Source organism: Neomonachus schauinslandi, chromosome 8 (genome assembly GCF_002201575.2).
Source record: "Neomonachus schauinslandi chromosome 8, ASM220157v2, whole genome shotgun sequence".
In the NCBI taxonomy this organism is placed as follows: Eukaryota; Metazoa; Chordata; class Mammalia; order Carnivora; family Phocidae; genus Neomonachus; species Neomonachus schauinslandi.
In genome coordinates, this window is record NC_058410.1 from 143690395 (window position 1) to 143714533 (window position 24139).

At 45.7% G+C, this 24139-nt stretch overlaps 1 protein-coding gene and 10 non-coding genes across 11 annotated transcripts in view; 3 read left to right on the forward strand and 8 right to left on the reverse strand.

The window, feature by feature from the left end:
- The window catches only part of LOC123325518 (histone H2B type 1-C/E/F/G/I), a 388315-nt gene that overhangs the window by 59153 nt on the left and 305023 nt on the right, over positions 1–24139 (reverse strand). The window lies entirely within an intron of this gene.
- On the reverse strand, positions 17–88 carry TRNAQ-UUG. Its single transcript has one exon. It is a non-coding gene; the product is annotated as a tRNA-Gln (tRNA).
- TRNAQ-UUG lies at positions 566–637 on the reverse strand. The gene has a single exon. It is a non-coding gene; the product is annotated as a tRNA-Gln (tRNA).
- Positions 1728–1809, reverse strand: TRNAS-UGA. The gene has a single exon. It is a non-coding gene; the product is annotated as a tRNA-Ser (tRNA).
- On the reverse strand, positions 2771–2841 carry TRNAG-GCC. The gene has a single exon. It is a non-coding gene; the product is annotated as a tRNA-Gly (tRNA).
- Positions 6014–6085, reverse strand: TRNAW-CCA. The gene has a single exon. It is a non-coding gene; the product is annotated as a tRNA-Trp (tRNA).
- TRNAR-UCG lies at positions 8343–8415 on the forward strand. Its single transcript has one exon. It is a non-coding gene; the product is annotated as a tRNA-Arg (tRNA).
- On the forward strand, positions 11893–11974 carry TRNAS-AGA. The gene has a single exon. It is a non-coding gene; the product is annotated as a tRNA-Ser (tRNA).
- Positions 12310–12382, forward strand: TRNAR-ACG. The gene has a single exon. It is a non-coding gene; the product is annotated as a tRNA-Arg (tRNA).
- TRNAM-CAU lies at positions 13858–13929 on the reverse strand. Its single transcript has one exon. It is a non-coding gene; the product is annotated as a tRNA-Met (tRNA).
- On the reverse strand, positions 15022–15093 carry TRNAW-CCA. Its single transcript has one exon. It is a non-coding gene; the product is annotated as a tRNA-Trp (tRNA).

Sequence of the window (24139 nt, forward strand, 5' to 3'; positions counted from 1 at the left end):
TCACCAAAACCAAAACAGGTCCCACCGAGATTTGAACTCGGATCGCTGGATTCAAAGTCCAGAGTGCTAACCATTACACCATGGGGCCACCTTATCAAGGGTTCCTGATGGAATATCTATGAATATTCAATGCAGAGTTTGTCACTGTGTTCAGCATGTTGTGGACTATAGTTTTAATTTCTTAAACATTAATAGAAAATCTGCTGTATCTCAGACAGCAAATGTTCCAAAATAAACATGACAGTTGGGGCTCACGCACACTACGAACTTCTCAAGGCCAAGTTCGTGTTAGAAACTGATGGAACCTGAACCCAGAACTGAGGTCTGGGGTGTAAAACATTACTTAGGGCGTTCGGACGATATCCTGATTTCCCAACGAAGGAGGAAGGACACAGGAGGACAGACGTAGAACTCCAGAAGAAAATGCAGGCGACGCTGTTCGGCAGGACAGTGTCACCTTGCTGACCCAGATGCACCGTTGAGGTGAGCAAGTGCTCAGGTGTCTCCGGCCAAGTCAGGGTGCGGGAGTGATTTAAGAGAAAAGGGAAGATGCTAAAAGGCTGACAGGTCCCACCGAGATTTGAACTCGGATCGCTGGATTCAAAGTCCAGAGTGCTAACCATTACACCATGGGGCCACAGACAACCCCTATCCCTGGCAAGCTTTTGGACGCTCTTTGCAGTGAGTCGCGTGTGAGTACCTGTGGACAGGTGGAGAAGGTTCACAGTCCCTGAATCCAAGGAGGCAACAAACTTGCTCCGCCGGGGTAAAAGCCCAACAGGGCTCATCTTTGCTTGGAATTTTCCCCAGGGTCCACGGAAGGCTTGAGTACCCGCGTTCCTGGAAAAATCAAAACTGCATTTACTAAATTCCTAACCTGGACAGTGAACGTTTGTCTACCTATGGGTTTATAGAGGAAACTGTCAACACTGAAAAATCTCTTAGGGCATGTACGAATACAGAAAATGCAAGAAGAAAAGTTAAATATAACATGGGAATTTACTAGTAATTTCAAGGATTAAAAACTTTTACGTTTCTAAGTATTTCTACTTTGCTTATCTGCATTCTGTGATGGATCGATTGCAAGTGTGATAAAAGATAAATTTTTATTACATTTACTCTTATTTATGTTGCATATATGGTATTGTGTGTTAGTTTTATCCAGCAAAACAACTTTTTTAAATAAGATTCAGCCAACGTCTGAAAACAGTTTTGAAAATTCTCTATCCTATACTTCCTCTCTGCAATTCTGGCTTCCTGAGTGGAATAATAAGAGGGATCCAAAAGGAGGAAAGATTGGAAATTTCTATTTTGAGATATTCACTCCACAACACCAAACGTGCTCACGAACTGGATAGTGATGCCCTGGATATGCCCTAATTCCTGCAAGAACATCAAGCCGAAGAAGTAAGAGGCAAACCAGTTTTCAGAAGTCAGACCCAAGCTGAATTTCGGATATGGAAATAGCAAATTAAAGAAAGAATTAAACCTGGGCATTTTTTCAGCATCTTCATATAGTGGTCTCAGAAATACCTAGTGTTTTCCCAAAATCATTTTCAAAAATTTTCTTCACCCACTGTTAGACTAAAGGACTAGACCTACCTGCTTACATTTCATGGAGAAATACAATAATACCCAGGAAAACGGCGTATTTAGTGCTGTTTTGTGTTTTGCAGTTTCCAAAGTTGGTCCAGCAGGTGTAACACCTGGAAAGAAAAACACCACTTCGTAGTCGGCAGGATTCGAACCTGCGCGGGGAGACCCCAATGGATTTCAAGTCCATCGCCTTAACCACTCGGCCACGACTACACAACTGCTCTCTGGCTCTCTAGATATATTCCCATGAGGAATAATACCTTTCCAGTTTACAAACTGGCCTTTCTGCTGGTTTCCATGACAACTGCTCTGGAGTGCCTGTCATCACACTAAAAAGAACAAGATTTTGAATATTGAGATGCTGGTAACACAAGTTATTACAAATTGTAACACTTGCCTGATGTGTGAGATACCAAAGCACTTGCGAGGGTGGCATTCAGTCCCTAACAGGTGCAGTGGCCCCCAGTCGGAGACTGGATTACAACGGACGAACCAGCCGCAACGGAGAGATCCACCTGTTACAGAAAGGGAAGCAGGACTTGTAACAAATTACCGTGGGCATTCTTATCATCCAGAACTGGTCCACAGACCCTTTCTGAGAGTGATCAACTTTATTCACTCTCTTTTTCTAAAATCTGAGTTTGAACCAAAAAGAGTCACCGGAGAGATAGCAGAGGATGGTTTCGATCCATTGACCTCTGGGTTATGGGCCCAGCACGCTTCCGCTGCGCCACTCTGCTCACGCAGCAAAGCAAAAAAAAAAAAAAAAAAAAGCAAAATTTCAATACAATAAATTTTGGCGCCTTCTTCTGAAATTTCTGTTTATTTTTGAAATGATCACTGTCAAGAGAGGATAAGGATACCTTGATCTCTGTACATGGCTACACTCCGCCCTCAAATACTAGCGGCTTACAATTCGCCTCCGAAAGATCAACCTGTTGAGGTCGGAGTGTGTTCCAGCTCCAACAGGATGACGTTTCAGGCCATTGGAACACCAAATGCATGCCGATTGGCATAATTTATGAGGGTGAAATTGCAAAAGGAGCGTTAACTTTGATCTTTCTCAGCCATACTCGGACACGAGAAACACAGTTAACTTCGAAGTATTTTTACTTTGTAATTTTTCAGTGAAAATATTTCTACCCCTGCTGTGGGGAAAAAAAAGAGAACACGTTGCATTGGCCGGGAATCGAACCCGGGCCTCCCGCGTGGCAGGCGAGAATTCTACCACTGAACCACCAATGCCCCATGAGGCAACCCTTCTTTATTTGTCCTCATAGCTACAGTTCCATTGTCTCTGCTTCATTAGTAAAACATGAGATAGTGTGTTTTTTCTCTAGGATTTCCCTAAATCCAAAGAAAGAAAAAGCTATACCTAAACACTCTGAGAAAACTTGTGACCTAGAAGAAAGGTGAAGCTGATACGTGGCCCTTGGAGGCTTTTGAAGGTGAAAAACAAGTATAAATACCCAGCATATAAAAATGTCTTTTTTCATCCCCCCTCAACCCCCTTTAAATCATTAATGAAAACAAATTCTTTTTTTTTTAATTTTATTTATTTATTTGAGAGAGAGAATGAGATAGAGAGAGCATGAGAGGGGGGAGGGTCAGAGGGAGAAGCAGACTCCCTGCCGAGCAGGGAGCCCGATGCGGGACTCGATCCCGGGACTCCAGGATCATGACCTGAGCCGAAGGCAGTCGCTTAACCGACTGAGCCACCCAGGCGCCCATGAAAACAAATTCTGAAAACCTCTCATTTTTAGGATGCAAGCCAATTCAGTTAATTACTAGATCACAGCACTCAATCCAAGTGTGAAACAAGTTATCTCATTTTGGAAAAAAGACCTACTGTCATTCCACTGTGAAGACCCAAGTTTGGACAAGGAAGGTATCGTCGTCAAAACTGAGACTAGTAAAGAAAATGCTGAAAGTAGGAATTCTCCCGAATCCTACTTCTTACATTCATCCCCATCGCCTGCTGCTTGGGAGGATGACCACCAGCTGCTGAGGTCCTTGTGGCGCTTCGGAACCAAAAGCCAAAGGGGACCTGGAAATAAGCAGAAGTTATGGCCCCTGTTTTTAAGGACTTTTCAGAAGTTTTGAGAAAAGGCCAACATGGAGAAAAACATTGACAATCAATGAAAATTATCTTCACTGAAGTGAGTCTTGAGTTTGGGTTTCAGGGAGGTAATGGGCTCTGAGTGTCTGGATTATATGAAGCACGTGAAAACCTCAATCTTGCTCTAGTCTCTATCTTTTCACCTCTTCTTCAGGATGGAGAACTTACAGTATTTGCTTGGCAGCAGTGATTAGGATGCTTTGAAGGGGAGAAATGGCAGGAATCTACAGCAGCAAATTCAAAGGCTATCAATGTTGATCTTAAAGGAATAATTTCAGCCATAAAATAGGTTTCTCCACATCCTAGCAACAGAGAAACACAGAACTGGACAGTATGAGACATAAATCAACGTGACCGAGTTACGTGATGCGTTAGTCCTTGTTTATTCATCTATAAATGGAGCCTGGGGTAGTTGCCCTACATTCCTCCAGAGGCTTTAAAGGTAAATTAAAATGATGTCTATTAAAGCCACTTGAAACACAGTACAAAACTGCCAGTTAAATATTAGCTACTGATTTTTATTTCATGCAACTTTTGAATGAACCACTGAAAGTCAGAAATTTTACCTTATTTCTCCAGTGGAACACACGTAGTTGGTGTTCATGTTAGTGGGACTTTTAGAGCAGGCAGTGAGGCTCTAGCGGGATGCCCGGAGGCCAGCAAGGAGGCGGCGGTGGCCGGCTGTGGGGAAGGTCGGGGCCTGTCCTGGCAGCGTCCACGAGAGGCCGGATCCCAGCAGCCAGGCCCAAGATGGCGGCGCCACGACAGGAAAGCCCTGTGAGGAAGAAAAGGCGGGAAACCCTGCTTCCGGCCCCAGGAATGAATAGCCCGCCCCCTAGTTAACAACTGTCAGTAAAAGATAGAAACACACCCCTCCCCAGGGCTGGCAGCTCCAGGGTAATCGCTTGCTCGTGGGAGCTCCACCTCTTTCTCTCCCTCCCCTTTCCTTTCCTCCCCTCTCACTGCCTCTCATGCTCTCTTATCTCCACAGTGTGCTTTTGCTTTCATAAACTTTCCCACTTGTGTTACTCATCCACCGTGCTATTTGTCGGGCCTTGAATTCATTCTCGTGACAAGACCAAGAACCTTTGGTGAGGCCTGTGGATCTGGCTGGGGTGAGGCTCCAGGGCCTGGGGTCTGCCCAGCTCACCGCAGCGGAAGATGCAGCAAGCAAGAGAGAACATTCCTTTCAGAGGAAAGGTCAGGGACAAAGGCCCTGTCCTGGGAAGGAGCAACAGGTATTTGAGGAACTGAAAGAAGGCCTGTGTGACAGACAGTTGGCTGTTCAAGCAAGAGGATATCAGGACAAGATTTGTGTTTAAAAACATGCATAATAAGGACTCCAGTTTAACTGAACAAGAGGAGATCTGGGAAGAGGAGTTAGGAGGTTCACGTCAACATCCAGGGCAAGAGATATTGATGGAAGAAAAGAGGTCCTTGTAGAGAACAGGATAGACATTTTAGGAAATAAAACTCAGCAGAACTCACTGCTCAGACCTGGAAGAGAAGATGTGTCCAGGACGGCTCTAGATTCCTGGCTCGGTGGGGGCAGGGTGGGGCGGATGAAGCTGAGAAGACTGCACACATTGTTAGAGGCAGACGCGCAAAGGAACAGTCAGGAAAGCAACCAGAGAAGAAAGAGGGAAACCAGAACACTATGCATTCCCTGATGCCCAAGAAGAGAGTGTTTAAATTAAATCTTTCTTTAAAGAAGGTTGCCAAGGATGCACTGTCCATTTGGGGAATGCTTCCCCCATTTAGAATTCCAACGGCAAGCTAAGGGCAAAACAGGAATCACAATACATCCCACAAAACTCTGATAAGAGCGGATATTCTGTTCTTTCTATCAAGTTAGAAACAGGACCACAGGCCCAAAATGGAGTCACTTATGCTAAGCCCAATCACCAAACGGAGACTTAGACTTACCAGTTACAGTTTCAGCATCTCCCAGAAATGGAATCTTCAACCAGTCAGGCAATTAGAAATCACCCGGTCAGCACTAGTTAGGTAATCGGCCTGATAGATGCCTATCATCCTCTAAAGGAAAGTGGCTTTGCCTGAACCAATCTGTGTTTTGCTGGTAGAACTTCCTCGTTCCCAGTCCCTTCTGCCTATTAAAGTCTCATTTTGTACAACTCCCTGGAGTTGACAGGATACCGCCCAATTCATGAATTCTTCAATAAAGCCAGTAATTCACTCGGGAAATTTTGTTTTTTCACAATCATGACTCCTTGGAAGCCTCTCAAAGCCTCTCAAAACCTCTCATTTCTTCTTCACCCTAAAAAAGGTACCCATAGCTGACCCCGACGTGATTTGAACACGCAACCTTCTGATCTGGAGTCAGATGCGCTACCGTTGCGCCACAAGGCCACGGGGAAGGGCTTCTTCTCTTCTAAATTAGGATTAATTAATCCTTCCTTCGCTCCTTCAGGTTCTAAAGATTTATTTCTTTTTATTGATGGATTTGATCGTTTTTCTCCCCTCTATCCATAGCTTCGCTAATGCTTTGTTAAGAAAAGAAAGGAATCGATGAGATTAAATACTGATGCAAAAACCCAAATGCTTCCTGTGGGGGAAAAAAACTTCAATGTTTTCTCATGCTCAATCTTTCCACTGGTGAAAGTTCTCCTGTTTGGAGACAAGTCCTGTATGTATTGGGTTTAGATCCACAATGAAACAGGAATCATAACAGTTATACATTTTGCCCTACTACTTTTCCTACAATTCACTAGACTTCTCCCTCTTCTGAAACAGGCCCCCAGCCCTGCCCGGCCCTGCAGTGCCCATCCTGGCCAGGTCCACCTCCCCACTTTCTCAGCGCCCGCCAGTCCCATCCTCAACCTGCTGAAAAGCTTAGTCTCAAAAGCCTAGTTTAAATGACATCTCTTTGCAACTGATGAATCACTAAACCCTACCTGTGAAACGAATAACACACTATATGTTAATTAATTGAATTTAAATTTTAAAAAATAATAAATAAATAAATAAATAAATAAATAACATCTCTTCCTAAAACTCTCACTTGCTCCTCTCAGTCAGAATGGGTGGGCCTTCTGGTCTGTATAGAAGTCCACGAGCGACAACTCAGAGCAGGTGGATAATATTTATTGAGCTCTTACCATTTTCTGCTAGCCCTGTGTGTGATCTTCCTCCAGCCTCGTGAGTCTCAGAAAGTGCTCCCTGGAACCGGAGCATGAGTATCAGCTGGGAACTTGTTAGAAATGCACATCCTTGTCTGCACCCCAGAACCGCTGAGTCAGAAACTCTGGGAGTGGGCCCCAGAGGCCTACGTTTTAACAAGTTCTCCAGGCTATGGTGATTCAGGGGAAAGCGTGAGCATCACTGCTCCAGCCTGGAGATCACATACTTTCCTGTCTCAAGAAAATAAACATCCAGTCTTCCTCCAGGATGGAGGAGGGGCAATGGGTGAGTCGGCTAGGGCTGCCACAACTCGGGGACACAGATTGGGTTCTGGAGGCTCGAAGCGGGAGATCAACTTTGTCAGCAAGGTTTGTAGACGGCTCTCTTCTCCCAGGGTCCACGTGGTGTGTCTTCCTGTGTGTATGTGTGTCCCAATCTCTTTTTATAAGGACACCAGGCATGTTGGGTCAGGGCCCACCCATATGACCTCACCCTACTTTATCTATATCTTTGGAAGCCCTACCTCCACATACAGTGACATTCTGGGGTACTGGGGGTTAGGGCTTAAGCATGTGAAGGAAGAGGGCAGTGAGGCACACAATTTCGCCCCTAACAGGCAATTTCCAGATGAAGCCCCCGAAGACAGTCCCTGACCTTGGCCCTGGGGCATGAGAATGGAGGGTTTATGGGTAAATCTGACCACCTCTTTGCTTTTCCCACAGGACTTGCTTAGGATTCAGCTTTCTCGAATCTGACAAGTCAACTATCACACCTCCATCGGCTTTGCAGATCACAAAATTTTGTTGCTGTTTTTGTCCTGTTTGAACTTCTATGTTGGAGTTGTTTTGAGCGGGGTTTCTGGAGTGCGCAGAAGTGAATTCTTGACTTTATCCACAATCTCTACCTGCCAAGGGGGTTCCGGGGGACAGGTAGCAATCCGGTGTCCTCTTTGCCTCCCCCACCCCCAGCCCTCAGCTCAAGCGTCCCCTCCTCACTGTGGCCTTTTCTCCCAGATCCCTGTCAGAAGATAAAGCCCTGTCTTATTGGTTATTGTCGCAACATCTTCCTCTCCTTGGTGGTTCTCCATTGTAACTTTATTGTGTTTTTGGCCGTCAGGTTCAACTTGTTTCTCCAACTAGACTGTAGGATTTTTTTTTTTTACTTCAAGATCGCCTTTAAATTCCAGTTAGTTACCATACAATCTAATATTAGCTTCAGAAGTAGAATTCACTGATTCATCCCTTACATATAACACCCCTGCTCATCGCAGCAGGTGCCCTCCTGCATCCCCATCTCCTATTTCCCCCATCCCCCCACCCACCTCCTTCCAGGAACCCTCAGTGTGTTCTCCGTGGTTAAGAGTCTAGACTGGAAGATCTTGGGAAATGCCTTGGTTTACAATAATAAATTCCCTAGGTTGCAGTTACAACGCCAAGATGAATTCTTTCAACAACTTTTGGACACGCACCCCCTCCGCAGGCAGAAGGACCACGTGGCCTAATGGATAAGGCGTCTGACTTCGGATCAGAAGATTGAGGGTTCGAATCCCTTCGTGGTTGCTGCGGGGTTTCTTTATTGTCCATTTCAGACACCGGGTCGGTTGCTGGTGGTCCACTTTTACTACTGCTGTTTTCTCGGGTATCGGCTCCTTTTCACGTTAACCGAATAGCTCCTTCCCCCGGGTCTGTCGCCTCCACACCTTCCTTCCTTTTTGTTCCTTTGTTCCCCTCCCCCCGAGCGTCTGTCCCACGAGAGCAGCGCGGTCCCTTGTCTGGGGCCGCAGACCAGCCGCCGCACCTGTGGCCAGTCCCCCGTCCCTCTCAGCGCTCCCCTCGGCCTACAAAGTCAGGAGCTTTGGGGCGCGGTCCCGGGCCCTGCGGGCTGCCCGACGCCTCCCAGGCTCTCCCCGCCCCTCGGCGCCAACACCCGCGACCGAGCGCCCCGCACCTGCCCACCTGCGCACCCGCACTCCACGACTGCCGTTGGAACCCCAGGAATGCCTGGGCGCGGGGAAAGTCAGGAGAAAGGTCGAGCTTCACGACACCCTCTAACAAATGTCGGGGCGTGGGGGAATTAGAAGACTCACCATCTGCGATCCCCAGAGAAATCAGACACTCAGCAGAGAGCATTCACGATCTCAAAACCCTTAGGACCCTTAGGGGTTTGGGGACACAGCGTGTGCGAGGTGTTAAAGGACCACCCCAAGATTACTTGCTAATTGCAAAGGGAAAAAGAAAGCCCCGAGGGGACCACTCTATCTTCACGATCGGTGGATATCCTGACAAATGCCTCCTCGTGTGAAGTAAGTACCATCGCAAGTAAGTACAGTGTCAAGCCCCAATTTTTAACCTGAATCTAATCTAATCAAAATGGACGTAATCGATAATTTCGACCTAACTTCTAGTTTAATGAGGGTCAGGGAATAAATTAAAAGTAGCCTTGAAGAAACAATCCGGATCAAGAGTGTGGGACATTCTACAAGACAACTGGCTTGGATTTTTTTTAAAAGTCAGTGTCAAAACAACACCAGCAACGAGAAGCTGGCATGCTGTTCCGAACTAAAAGGGACTAAGGAAACATTACAAATCAAATGCAATGCAGGCATGAACTTTGATTGGATCCTGGTTAGAAACGCCAGCTCCAAAAAATATACTTAGAGAAATTTAAATAACGCTGGCATAATAGATGTTTTTATAAAGAATCACTGGATTTTTTTCCCTTATGACAATGGTGTCATGGTTATATAAGACACGTGCATAGTTGAAACACGTGTACGTGTGTAGGTGGGATGCATCATGATGTCTGCAAAGGAATTTTATATTCCAGAAGAAGAAGGGAGATAAGATTAATATGGCAAAATGTTAACAGTTGTTGAATCTGGATGGTGGGTATACAGATAATCCCTTACTCTTTCAACTTTTCTATATGTTTGAAAATTTTTATAGTATAAGTTCCAATTTAAAAAAAAAAGGCTTGGCAGAAGCTGTCCTACTTAAACGGAGGCCCTAAAGAAAGGGCACAGAGCTCCAAGGAAATAAGGCAGAGGGTCAGCTTGAAGAAGTGTGTGAGGAAGGGCAGGTCCTTCCTTGGTTCAGGAGTCCCAGGCTCCCTTGACAGATGGCCCAGAAAGGAAGCTGAGAAGGTCAGAGAGATGTCCATGATGAGGGCCTCCTATGCCATTTGTGATCTTCCTTGTAGGCTTCAGAGACTTTAAGGAGGGGAGGGCCACAATCAGATGGGCATTCTCAGTCACTGCCAACCTAGCCCTACCTACAAAATCTGCCCTAAAATACATCTCTGGTGTCCACTCTCATTGCTGCCCCTCCCTGGATCTCTCCAGAAAAACAATGTTCCAGCAAGACAGAACTTTCTTCAGTTTCTCTCATATTCTGTGAGGTTTAGGTCTAGAACACCACACCCCTTTCCAACTTGGCTAACTCTTACACATCCTTCAGATCTGAGCTTAAATATGATTCATTCCACATATAGTCACTGAGTACCATTTACCCATTCAGAGGTAATAAAGGTAGAACTGGACACTTTCTTCATGAAATTTGGAGTCTAATGAGTGACTTTCCAAGCAACCATCCAAGATGTCCACGTCTGGGACCGAGCATGACTCCTATAGGCCACTTGGCCCACTGGACCCCTCACTTGTCATACTCGTAAATGTTTGCTTCTATAATTGTTTACTCTGGAAATCCCTCAAGGAGTGGCTATATTTTTCTTGCTCTCCATTGAATGAGCAGCACTTAGCAGAGTGCTCGGCATGTCATTGGGCTCAGAATAAAATTTTTGAAAGAATGAAGCAATGAATGAATCAGTTCAAGGACAAGAGCCTGGGAGCCAAAATACTTCGAAGAAGTCATTGCAATAACCCCGATGACAAACTGTAAGAAGTTCATCTAAGAAAATGCACCTGTGTGGCTTGGGAGGGAGAGCCAGATTTGAGAACTAATTAGGAGGTTGAATTGAAGGCCTGGTCACCAACGGGCAATGGGGTGAGAGTCAGAGAAAGGAAGAAAGTTAAGTCTTTGGTTTTGGCTCCTGATAAAATTTGGTTTGTTGGAGGAGGTTCAAGTTTGGGGGGAAAGGGTGGAGCATTCATTTTGGGATGTCTTGCTTTTGAGATGCCCAGGCACTTGCAAAAAGAAATTACTAGGACAGCTATATATTATGAAGCTCAGAAGAGAGGTCTGGACTGCAGATAAACTTTCAATCCATCAGCACATGAGCAGTGGTTTATCAGTCACGTCTTATCCTTCTTCTGTTCACAGAATGGAGCTATTGATGAAGGACAGAATCATCTACTTGTGCAATAATACACCCACACATATACATACAGATAAGATTGTGATAAGGGTTGTACAGTTTCAGAAATGTGGAGATCCTAGGGATCTGCTCTTGCTTGAAGATGATCTTTGCGAATATCTTTAAATTATCATCCACAGAGCATCAGATGCAGCTGTTCTTCCCCTCATGAGAGAAGGTGCCATGCAATGAAGGGGATTTGACTTTCAGAAATATTTTCTACTTCCCCGTTTCATTCAAAAATATTCTACCAGCTGCTTTAAAATATTTTGAGCTTTACCAAGAAACAGGAGATAAGTTTCCCTGTGGAACATTTTGATGGGTCCCCTTTCTCGAATTTAAAATGATGCTTACAATAGCAGCTGACATTTACTGAGCCCTTATTCCAGGCGCTGTATTAGGTGTCTGGAGACATAGGGTACCTGCGAGGACATCTTTGTCAGATTATTTATTGAGGATAAATTTCCCACTTCTGCAAGAATATGAGGATTTTTAAAGGATTATTTAAAGAGGATTATTGCAATATATGGCTGATTTGCTTTCTAGAAAAGACCCAAAGAGCATTTTCAACTTACCACGTGCTGGAATGGATGTTGGTTGATTCCTTTCCGGTTTCATTAATGGGGATCCTTTGGTTTGCTCTCTTGTATTACTAAATCCTAAAGTAGCCTAGAATACATGATATATGGTAACATGGAGGAGATCGAAAAAACTTTACAGTAGCTGTAGTCGTGGCCGAGTGGTTAAGGCGATGGACTAGAAATCCATTGGGGTCCCCCCGCGCAGGTTCGAATCCTGCCGACTACGAGAGGTGGCCTTTTTACACATCTGCACCTTCTCTGCTCAGTGTAATTTATCTTCAATTACAGGCTACTTTTAAACACATTAAACATTCCTTCAGACTTTTTCAAGTTACACCAAAATGGAGTTTTTATTGACCACAAAGGAATCATACTGTGTGAGTAAACTAAAGCAGAGGAACCAATAGAAAACTCTTTTGTTTGAATTCTGAGGTTTTGGGGTTGGAAATCCTGGTAATAGGGAAAAAGGAAGTTGAAAGACAAGATTTCACACATTCATATTTAGAGCAACATAGCAAATCCACTACTTCCTTTTTCTGTAAGTAAGTTGTGACTGTGCGTGGGCCAGTGGCGCAATGGATAACGCGTCTGACTACGGATCAGAAGATTCCAGGTTCGACTCCTGGCTGGCTTGTTGTTTTGGTTATCCTCTTTGAGGTCCCCAATTCTCATCTTTTAGGCCACTGTAATTGTACGTATAAATTTTTTTATTTTTTAATTTCTTTTGTAATATCATTTTACACAAGGTGACAAAAATGTTAATAATATAGTCTCCAGCTATAGTTCACTACTCTTTTCTCACATACGTAAATTTTCTTTAAATCACATCATTAAATTGATTGTTTTCAAAATTGACTAGTCCTCACATTAAATGATAAAAACTTAACAGAAGGAAGACCTTTCAAATGCATCATTTTTTGAAAATAAAGATTGGGAGTCTCACAAAGAGAGTATTTCTAAGTACCAAGTACCAATTCTTTTCTTTTCTCTCTTTTTTTTAAGATTTAATTTTTCAAGGCAGTTTTAGGTTCATAGCAAAATGGAGAGGAAGGTACCACGTGCACTGCCTCCCCCAATATCAACATCCCCCACCAGCGTGGCACATTTGCTCTAATTGATGAACCTACTTTGACACATTGTAATCACCCAAAGTTTATAGAGTACATTACAGTTCACCCTTGGTGTTATAGTTCTGTGGGTTTGGACAGACGTATAATGACATGTATCCATCGTTACAGTATCACGCAGTGTATTTTCACTGCCCCGCTCCCCCATCCTCTGCGCTCTCCGTGCTCTGCCTATTCGTCCTCTCTCCACCCACCAGCCTCTGGCAACCACTGATCATCTGGTGTCTCACCATAGTTTTGGCTTTTTCAGAATGTCACGTATTTGGAATCATATAACATGTAGCCTCTCAGCTTGGCTTCTTTTATTTAGTAATATACATTTAAGGCTTCTCCATGTCATCTAATGGCTTGGTAGCTCATTTCTTTTTAATGCTGAATAATATCTCATTGGACCCACTGGGTGGACCCACTGGAGGGCATCTTGGTGGCTTCCAAGTTTTGGCAATTACTAATAAGGAGCTATAAACATCTGTGTTCAGGTTTTTGCATAGACACATATTTCAACTCCTTTGGGCAAATAAGGAGTAGTGCAATTGCTGGGTTGTATGGTGAGAGTATGTTTAATTTTGTAAGGAACTGGCAAGCTGTCTTCCCTCGCCCATGGCTGTACCATCTTGCATTCCCACCAGCAGTGAATGAGAGTTCCTGTTGCTCCACATCCTTGCCAGCCTTTGATATCAGTGTTCTGGATTTTGGACATTCTACAAGGTGTGTTGTAGTATCTCATTGTTGTTTTAATTTTCATTTCTCTCATGACCTATGATGTGGAGCACCTTTTCATATGTTTAAAAAAACATGCCAAAGGGCTTATCAGACACCACCAAAGATCTATAGATGGCATATTGCAAATTTTGTTAGGTTTTTATTTCTATCCTTTTGACAAAGACATAATTTAAAGAATCAAACCTTTCACAAGATTTGTAACAAGAATTCATCTCTTCTTTCCTGCTCCCTCTGCTAAGGGGAGGAAAAGGACCAAGCCTAGCAGAGGATGGTTTCGATCCATCGACCTCTGGGTTATGGGCCCAGCACGCTTCCGCTGCGCCACTCTGCTATGGGTGGTTGTACCCTCATAGTTAATATTCAGCTCTTCCCTAGTTTGTCTCCCCCCCCCTTCCCCTCAATCTGTAGAGATAAAAAACGGGTTCTCATTTTTCCCTTCAGAGTAGTAATTTGTCTTTTGTAAGGCGGTAGCCCTGAGCCTGAATTAACTCCTAAGAAAGGGGTTAAAAAGAAATGGAAAAAGCTTACTGTGGATTTGCTTCTCTGGTGCTCGGAGGCATGCTCAGATGGGATATGTGTCACTGTGTGCTATGTAAAGGTTACATTATAGCACAATGTCTGCTGATAACCAAATGCCGTGTCTTAAACTTATTCTAAGTTATGCAAAATGATGGATGCTGATGACATAAATGTGCTTTCCCTTTCTCCCATGCTGTAATGTGATGGTTCATAATCTGTTGATGGCGGACGGAAGTCTGGAGCCCCAGGTGAGAGTAAGACGCACATTCCTGCACATAATCTTGACATAGAGTTTTAGGGGGTTCAAGGAACTTATAGCCCAGAAGACTAACTTTCTCTCATTCCCTGTAGTCTCAGTTTGACAAACAAAACTGTGTTCAGTTTTCTGCATCTGGAAAGGAACTGACCTCTTCTGTGATTTGAAGTGATAAGGAATCCCAGAGATCCAAGGGTGGACTTGCTGTGGGACCTCTCTGGCACGGAAAAGCTGACCCATGTGTGGCGCGGGTGAGCTAAGGTCACCTCCTAGAAGCAGACTAGTTGCCTGAGAAGATCTGCTAAGGTTCGGAAGGTTAGAAAGACATGTGGATGAAGAGATGGGTCTGCAAGCACAGAAGTGAGCATGGAGAGAAGGCTGAGAGCGTTGGGAATATTAATGGACGAGTTGGTGAAAAGTGAAATTCAGAACATTTGCAATAAAGAAGTAAAAGTGTTTCTATGAGCCCCCAAAAAACCTAAAGGTACAATACCAACGTTGCATCTTCCTCTGTATGCTGCCTATTATTTACTTTTTAAAGGTATTTTAATGAGGGCAGCCAAGGTGGGAGAAAGCGGGGAAGGCACCTTTCTCTTCCTCCTACATCTCACTTCCCAGACCAGGACCTTCCACAGACGCTAAAACTACTGACCCCGACGTGATTTGAACACGCAACCTTCTGATCTGGAGTCAGACGCGCTACCGTTGCGCCACGAGGTCCTCGAGGGCACCCCCGATTTCTTTACCTGTCAACCTGATCCGTGAAATTCATTTTCTGCACTCGGTCAAGACCACACAGATGAATACCATGTAATGCCTGGCCGCCTGCTGGATCAAAATGCTGTCCGTCCGATCACTCCCCGATTCTGCCTCCCAATTGCTTCTATTTGCAGTCCTTCCTCTCCTATTTCATTCCTGGTTTTCTCCATATACATAAAAAAAAAAAAATAGATGTTTGGGGGAGTTTTGTTGCTTTTTGTCTTTTTAGAAAAATGGACATTTTGTCTTTTTAGAAATATGGCTATTGAAGGCTGTCGCTCCGGAGCGGCGTGGAGGTAGGGGAGGGAGCAAAGAAAGATTGTGTGTCCTCTCTCTCCCCAGCCAGGGCAACCAGGGCGGGGTTCGAATTTGTTTCCCAAGCGTAGCTTCTAGCTGGTGCGTCCGGGAAGGAGGGGGACGCGGGGGCTGCGCGCTGTGACCCGCGCTGTGACCCCCGTCGCACCCCCCCGGGACAGATCCCCGCACCCTCTGCTCTCCGGTTTCTGGGAAACGTGGTTGCTTTCATACTGCCGGAGTCCTCCAGGATCTGATCCCTAGGTCTCAAACTGCCCCCGAAAAGAGCAAGGGATCTTCTGTTCGAGCAAGTAGGTAATTCTGGCCCCCGGGGTTTTGGCTGCTGAAAGCGCCTGTCTTGAGACCTGGAGACCCCGGCTCGTGAATCTCGGGGGAATTTTTCCGGAGACCTGACATCATGCAGACCATCTCCTCAAATGGTCAGAGGTCTCTTTGAACTCCTGGAAAAGGATACTCTGAAAAGAGATCCACTGTTGTAAAACAGACGCACTTTTCTCCGGAAATTAGGGTTTCTCTCTCTTTATCTTGAAAAATAGGTCGAGCCCAGGACTCGGGGTGGAACTTGCAAAGGAACGTTATAAATACTGGCGTGATGGAGTGTGTGTTTGACCTTGCGGGTAGTGAGTAGCCTTGGCAGGTTACCTGCGGGTATTCGCTAGTAGTCACTCTGTGCGGTGGTGCGGCGAGGTTAGGGATCTGGAAGACGGATGTGTGGGAGCCCGCGGCACTGGGAGGTGAGATGAACCGGCCTTTCAGAAGGTGAACCACCAAAGGTTTGGCAGAATCTGGGGCCGCTTACAAAAAGAATGGGTGTACAGGTGTGCTGCCGCCAGAGAATTCTGTGTGATCGTTGTTGGCTGAAAGTTGTAATTTATACCTGCCTCGCCTACCTGTAAAATGGGGATAATAATTTTAGCGCCTGCCTCCTAGGATTGCGTTGATAAACGTCATGTATTCTAAATGAGCACAATAAGCTCTCAATAACAGTAAGTGGGGTGTCTGGTCGGCTCAGTGGAGAGAGCATGCAACTCATGATCTGTGGGTTGTGAGTTCAAACCCCATGGCAGGTGTAGGGATTATTAAGCAAGTGGATAAACTTTAAGTAAGTGTTAGTGTAATTACTATCACTATAAAGCTTGCTGAAATTCTTTTAAGTAATCTCTACACCCAACATGAGGCTCAAACTCACAACCCCAAGATCAAGAGTCACACACTCCACCGACAGAGCCAGCCAGGTGCCCCTAAGGCTTGCTGAAATTCGTAAAAGCATTTGCACACATCACCAGCCTGGTTTGGCAGACTGTGGTAAAGTTTACATTTGTCACTTGTTAGTTTCCTCCATAGATTTAGAGTTTGCTGTCATCAAACAGAATTAAATGAACCGGCTTATCTCAAATGTTAGAACTATTGGGGTTTTTTTTATGAGTAAAATTTTAAAAATTAGTAAAAACAGCTCTCATCCCAGGTTACAGCTAAAATCAGACAGGCATTGACAAAGCAGGACTGCAGATGAATGTGCAACCTAACATCAACTCAAACCAACAACTGAAATTTAAAACTCAGTGAAACACTGTAACTCATAGAAGTTTCTTTATTCATTGTTTCAGTTGATGTTTCATGATAAGTCACAGCGCAGCTGATTTCTGTCTGGTTGTTTATAATCAATAGTTGCTAATATTGAAGGGGTTTGGGATAATATTTTAGAATTAAATTGTTATTCATTCTCACTAACAAGTTCCCAGAGCACCAAGTTGCTTCTCTCACTCCTTGCCTTGTTTTGCTGCATGGGTACATTTTCATTCCCAGAGCCAGAGACCCATGATCCCAGGTCTTGCAGACTTGGTTTTGCTAATTACCCTATTCCAATCTGAGGCTCAGGCAAGTGAGTTTTCAGGAACCCTCCACGCCGGGGTCTTAGCACCAAATCACCCTCACAGTTTATTTTGATCTTGAGCCTCGCTTCTGATAGCTGCCTTTGTCTTTGTGTCCATGTTTTTTGTTTCTACCTAGTGCCTATCCCAGAAACTTGGATCTAGTCCTGGAGAGCTAAGGAAAGGGACTCCAGGAATAAGCCCTTTGGTTTTGGCCAGCCCCCCCCCCCAGACTGTCTCCTGCCCGCCATCACCCACCTACTGACAGATTCCCACCATATCAGTAGCTTGTCTGGGTCTCCAAGTGTCTTTATTCCTGTCACACATCTCATTGCTAAGATCTTCACACCCTCTTTGACAAGATACATTGCTGAAATCTCCTGACTGCTCACCTGAACACAGACACACACACACACCCCGTCTGCTACCACCTCCTCTGAGTGGTCCCCCCGCTTGGCTGGGTTCTCTCCTGATTCCTGCAATGAGCCACTCTCAAGCCTCCTCCACCTGCTACTCGGTGGGCCAAGTTTCGGGCTGCCCCTACCATGCCAACGTAAATTTACGTTTGTGGTAGAAAACAGAGGTCAAGTGTAATTGTGCACGTTTAAACCTAATTAAAACATTCACACCCATTACTGTGATTATTATCAAAAAAGAAAGACAAATGATGGTGTTGGCAAGATATGGACAAATTGGAATTCATACATCGCTGGTAGAAATGTAAAATGATGCAACCACTGTGGAAAGCAGTACGGTGGTTCCTCGAAAAGTTAAACATAGACTCACCATATGATCCGGCAATTTCACTTCCAGGTATATAATCAAAAGGATTGAAAGCAGGGACTCGTACAGACACTGTACTTGTGATATTTTATCATATGGGAGAACTCCACTTACATGGGGGAGCCTAGAATAATCAAATGCAGAGACAGAAGGTAGAATGTGGTCACAGGGACTGAGAGGGGGGAATGGGGAGTTCTTCTTTAATGGGGACAGCCTTTCGGTCTAAGATGATGAAAAAGTTCTGGAGATGGGTGGTGGTGATGCTTTCACAACAATGTCATTGCTTTCAAGCCACTGAATTTACTCTTAAAAATTGTTAAAATGGCAAATTGGGTTATGTATATTTCACCACAATAAAAAAATAACTACAAAGCTAATTAAAAGAGAAAGGCAGAGGGGCAGACATAAGGAGGAACTGGAGGTTAGAAAAGACAGCCACAGAGGTGCAATATGATGACGTTTTACTGTCCCCTCTTTGGGTGCAGAAAAATGACCACTGGCGGGTGTGTTGTGGGTAGAGTTGGCACCCCCCCCCCACCTCTCCCCTCTGTGCTCTGTCCCCGCCACACTGGCCTCAGTAAGGGAAAAATCATGAAAGTTTCTTTGAGGAGGGAGGCAATGTCCTCTTCACGCTTCCTTCCTCAGAGTGTCTCCTTAAAAACACAATATGCTCAATATGAGGTCACAATTTTTGATTTTACAATGCAAGGTCTGACCCTCGGCTGTAAACCCATACCCCTGATATTAACTCAGGAGTCTCTCATGAGCTATACAAAAATACAAGCTACATCCTTTGTCTCTCAGGGAAATAGAACTTCCAGTGGATACATTTTTACCAGATAAATTACTTTTAACTGTATAAATTTGTGTGGATTTTTCCAGACTTTGTAGCCACTTTTGTGCAACCTTATACACATGTAAATCTGATAATGTTTAAATAAGTCATAAATGTGTTCCCTCTTCTAATTGGTAGAGAGACATCTTTTGTTGGCAAGATTAGTTTGTCTCCCTGCTCCGGGCTGGTCCCACCTCAGGGCCTTTGCACTTGCTATTCCCTCTGCCTGGGCTGTTCTTTCATCAGATTTTTTCACAGCATGTCCCCTCACCTTTGAGGTCTTTGTCAGCTTCCCTGTCTACTCTTATCAAATCACATCCCTTCCTCTCTCCACATCTTTTTTCCTTGCTTTATTGTTCTAAGTAGTGCTTAGCAGCATCTCGCATACTATATATTTTATTCATACATTTATTACCTATTAAAAGCCAAGACACAGCCACTTCAGGGCTCCATGTGGGAGGTCAGCTTGCCATCGGAGTATGTTCCCAGGGGTTACAGCACCCCCTCCCCACCACAGCAGGTCTACTGCTCCCTGCTAAGAACAAACACCAGGGCGTTTACCCACAGGGGTAGCCGCCTTCCTAGAAAGCAGACTCTCAGACCCGATACACGCCACTCCTTTGGTTGTGGACCCCCTGTGATCCAGAACACGTGGTTAATTATTGCGGCAAAGGCTGCTCTGGTCGACTGATCAAAGTCTGTTTCCTTTTCCTCTTGGAAACACAACTGTCTTAGCCCACTGGGGGGCTGAGCTAGCGTTAGGGCCCAGGGCTGGGGCTGACAGTGAGCTCCGATGCCCCTGGGGAGGGGCAGCCAGAGCTGGGAGGCGGAGGGACGGTCCGCAGTAGCTAGGGCAGGAACTGCTGCAGGAGCGAGAGAGGGAGGAGAAAGATCTTGGCTTTGGCCTTCCTCCTGCTGATCAGTCTTTTTTCAGTCGTCCCACTGGAACCGACCCAGAAGCCAGAGGGCGAGGGAGCCCCAGAGACGTCATTGCTGTGACACAGAGGAGCAAGAGAAGGGGAGGGGTGAGTCTAACAGCACACGACTTGACTGACAGCCCTCCAGCCATGATCACAGTATTAAATCTACAAAAAAAATGTTTTAATAAATATATAAATGAGGGGTGCCTGGGTGCCTCAGTTGGTGAAGTGTCTGCCTTGGGCTCAAGTCATGTTCCCAGGGTCCTGGGACCGAGTCCCAGGTTGGGCTCCCTGCTCGTCGGGTGTGGGAAACTGAACGCCACAACGACCACTGGCGCGTGTTCGCTTAGACTCCGAGATCTCTGAGAAAACTCGAGATTGCAGGGTTAAAAATAAACCCAAAGGATCAGAGTGAAATGTCAGCCCCAGCCCTGGGCCCTAACGCCCCCTCTTCCCACGGTCCCCCCATCTTTAGGAGCAATAACAGTGTCTTTCTGTGGCTAATCGAAGCTACCCTCCTGTGAGTCCTCATCCTGGCAGCCAGTTCCTCATCCTCCTCCCTCTGGCAAGGCCTTTCAAATGCAGCTCAGGTCATCTGCTCCTTGTTGGAGGGCCAGGCCACCCTCCTGTGTGAAATCCTATCTCAGAGGACAGACTCCCTAAGGACTCCTAACGTTAAACCTGAATTTTCTCTCCTGTAAAGTGAAGCCGCTAACATGGTTAAAGTCCATTGACCAGGGACCTCCAGGATGCACCTGTAGCCAAACAGAGTTAGGTTTATCTAACTTGCTGTTGCATGGGGGAGAAATGCCCTTGGGATGTGGTGGTCTGTTCTAAGGTACCAGCAGAAGATGTTTTGTAGATAGGAAGCCAGCTGTAAACAGCACACTGTGCATTCCCTTCTTTGTTCCCTTATCCTGTGTCAAGGTCCGAGTACAATGGTGTTTACAATTAATTGATCACAGCCAGTTACAGATTTCTTTATTCCTTCTCCACTCCCACTGCTTCACTTAACTAACCCCGTGTACGTGGAAGAATGTGCCCTACTAAGCCCCTGCTGTAAATATTATAGATCTATATCACTGTAGAAGGTATATTAGATTATGGAAAATAAACCTCGGGACCTCGGGCTGTTTGCTCGGGGTCCCCTGTGCCTCGCTATACTGTCGTCTCTTTTTCTCAGTTCCTTCGCCGCCCCAGGTCCCCAACTCTCCGAGGTTGACAGTCGGGGAGCCTGCTTCTCCCTCTCCTGCCACTCACCCTGCTCGTGCTCTCTCTCTGCGTCAAATAAGTAAGTCAGAAAGAGAGACTTCCTCCGTTGGAGGTTGCTATGTTGCTATGTTGGGATGTGATCCTAGGACCACTGCAGCCATCTGGGGACCATGAGGGGCGCTAAGCTGACTTTCTAAGCCTGCGGAGTATAAAGATGGCAAGAACCTGGGTCCTTGATGAAACACCCAGAAATTGTTCCCTAAGTTGGTCAGGGTTCAGTTGTAGAGAATAGAATGGCCTTTAGCTTGTCTAAGCAGGAAGGGACTTACAAGGTACCGTCTATAGTGAAGAACAGACTCCCCCAAGCTACGCTGCAGAACGGAGCCCCCAAGGGAGCTGATGGCCCTTCTAGGACCAGGACTACCCTGCCATCGCCGCAGCCAAGGATCCCGCGAGCATCTGGAGGCCCTGCTCGCGGGCAGCTCTACCACCCCGTGGCTCCCGCTGCACCTTCAAGAGCAAAACAGATGCCTGTGGGCCTCTCAGTCCCTAGAACTCGGTGATGGGTCACTGGGGACTCGGCTCACACTACACGGGAAAATGAAAGGACATTTGAAAATGAAGAAATGGCAGCCCCTGCCCATTTCTATCCCCCAAATCCCACAGGAGTGCATCTGATTTGCCAAATCACGGCTGCATGAGAACCTGAGAAATGCGATCTTTAGTTTTCCTGCCTCTCTAGGACAGAAAAGACCGCTGGGGTGGGGGAGGGGGTTGGCTGTGGAGCGATCCCTCCCTCCGTCCTAACTCAGAACTTTTTGTTAAATGAGAAAAATCTTCTCTATTGTTTAAGCCAGTAAAGCAATCTGACGCCCCAGAGTATAAAGTCAGTTCTTGGCAGCTGGGGTACCAGGACTTAGGTCTTCTGGACCTCAACCCTATTCTCCCACACCTACCACACCCTGCATTACCTTTGGTATTTATATCTCTTCCTTCACACATGTGTGGTTACCATAGTAAATAAAAGAGCTCAGAGATGTGACTTTCCAGAGGAGATGGTGTCAGCCAAATTAAGTCAAGAAAGGCCCTTCTAAGAGACAACCGAAATGGAATTTTGGAGATCTACCATGTTTAGCAAGAACCACAAGACTGACCCAGCTTCTTTATCCCTACAATGACTTTCATAAATGTGTGGTTTGTAGTCAGATATATATAATAGATTACATATAGGTATATTAATATTACATATTAATATATTACATATATAGGTATATTATATATTACTTATATGTAATACATAATATAATACCTAATCTATAGGCATATATTAATATATTATGTGTAATATATTATATAATATATTATGTATAATATATATGCAAATGGGGAGGGGTAGGCAAGACAATATTAAGAAATGTTAACCCATGTTTTACATCCTTTTGCATCAGGAAACTCTCCACTTTGCCTCATGCCTGAATGAAAAGGTTCTTACGACATTAATATGAAGAAAAATAAGTGCATTTTTAGCTTTCAAAATTATGTTTAGAAACCCATGCCAAAAACTATAATTTGAAGAAAAATTCTTTTTTTTTTTTTAAGATTTTATTTATTTATTTGAGAGAGAGAGAGTGAGAGAGCACAAGAGGGGGGAGCGGGAGAGGGAGAAGCAGACTCCCCGCTGAGCAGGGAGCCCGATGTGGGACTCGATCCCAGGACTCCAGGATCATGACCTGAGCCGAAGGCAGTCGCCCAACCGACTGAGCCACCCAGGCGCCCTGAAGAAAAATTCTTGAGTCTCAAAATTCTGTCTTCGAAAAGCAGAACGGTGCAGGACTTGGGCCATCATGTTTATGCCATAAGGATCACAGAGCAGTCTTTCAACCTGCAGGTCCTGGGCCATTCATGGGTTGTGAAATCAATACATTGAGTATATTGAGTGACCAAGATGTTTTGTAAGCAAATAGAACAGAATGGAATTATAAGAGTGATGGGAGAAAAAGAAACGAGGGCAGGACTTGGCTGAGGCTCACAGTCTCCAGGCAGACTCCCGAGGCTGGCAGATTGTAACACTCCTACAGCGATCTCAAGGACCTCCTTCAGGGCTTTGTCACCAAAGCCTTACTCCCCTTAGCGTCACTTTCCCTGATGGCTGTAAACACTCCCCAAGATAAATTTGCAATTGCCTCCAGAGCATATGGCCCAACTGATAGACATCTGAAGGGTCTCGAGACTGATGTTCTACCGGGCAGTAGTGATGTCGTTTTTTGGAATGTTGGTAGGTTTGGTGGGCGCCGGAGCCGAAGGCCAAGAAAGAATTCTTGAGAAGCTATTTAATCAGTCGTCACTCCTTACAGGCCGGAGTGCCGCTCTCCCTGCCCACACGTCCTGTCCCCACATCACATCACGAGTATACAGAGTGTAAATTAGAATGTGTGTCCTGAGATACAATATAAAATGTATTTCTTACTGAGGGCCACAGCAAAACAAACAAAAAAGTGTGAGATTATGTTAGAACAAAGACATAGGAACCACAGGAGTTAGAACCACAGGAGGGAAAGGAAGCTCGGCAGGCTTCCCGGTTCCTCCAGATGGCAGTGGAGAGCCGCGGACTCTCGGCCTCGCCGGCACGAGTCAACCCCTCTCTTCATCCCGCAGGTGACATACAACTCCGAGCGAACAGGGAGCCCCCACATTAAATCCTGAGTTTGCGGCCCACAGCATTCAAACCGACCTACGGGATCTTCTAATTCTATTACAACGTTCTTGACGGCAACACCCACGCCTTTCAGTCCTTAGGGTCCCCTCTGAGCGCAGCCCTTGGCTTGTCCACTGACGGGATACGCCTCTGGCCTGGGGGACAGGGGGCTTGCTCCCCGGCGCGGGGCGCGTGCAGACACGCGCGGCGGCCACTAGGGGGCGAAGAGGCCTAAAGATGACCATGTGGGACCTGAACGGAGGGGGGAGGGGGAGGGGCGGGAGAAGGAGAGGGAGGGGGGGGGGGGGGAGAGGGGGGGGGGGGGGAGGGGGGGGCCGATCCCAGGACCCTGGGATCATGACCTCAGCCGAAGGCA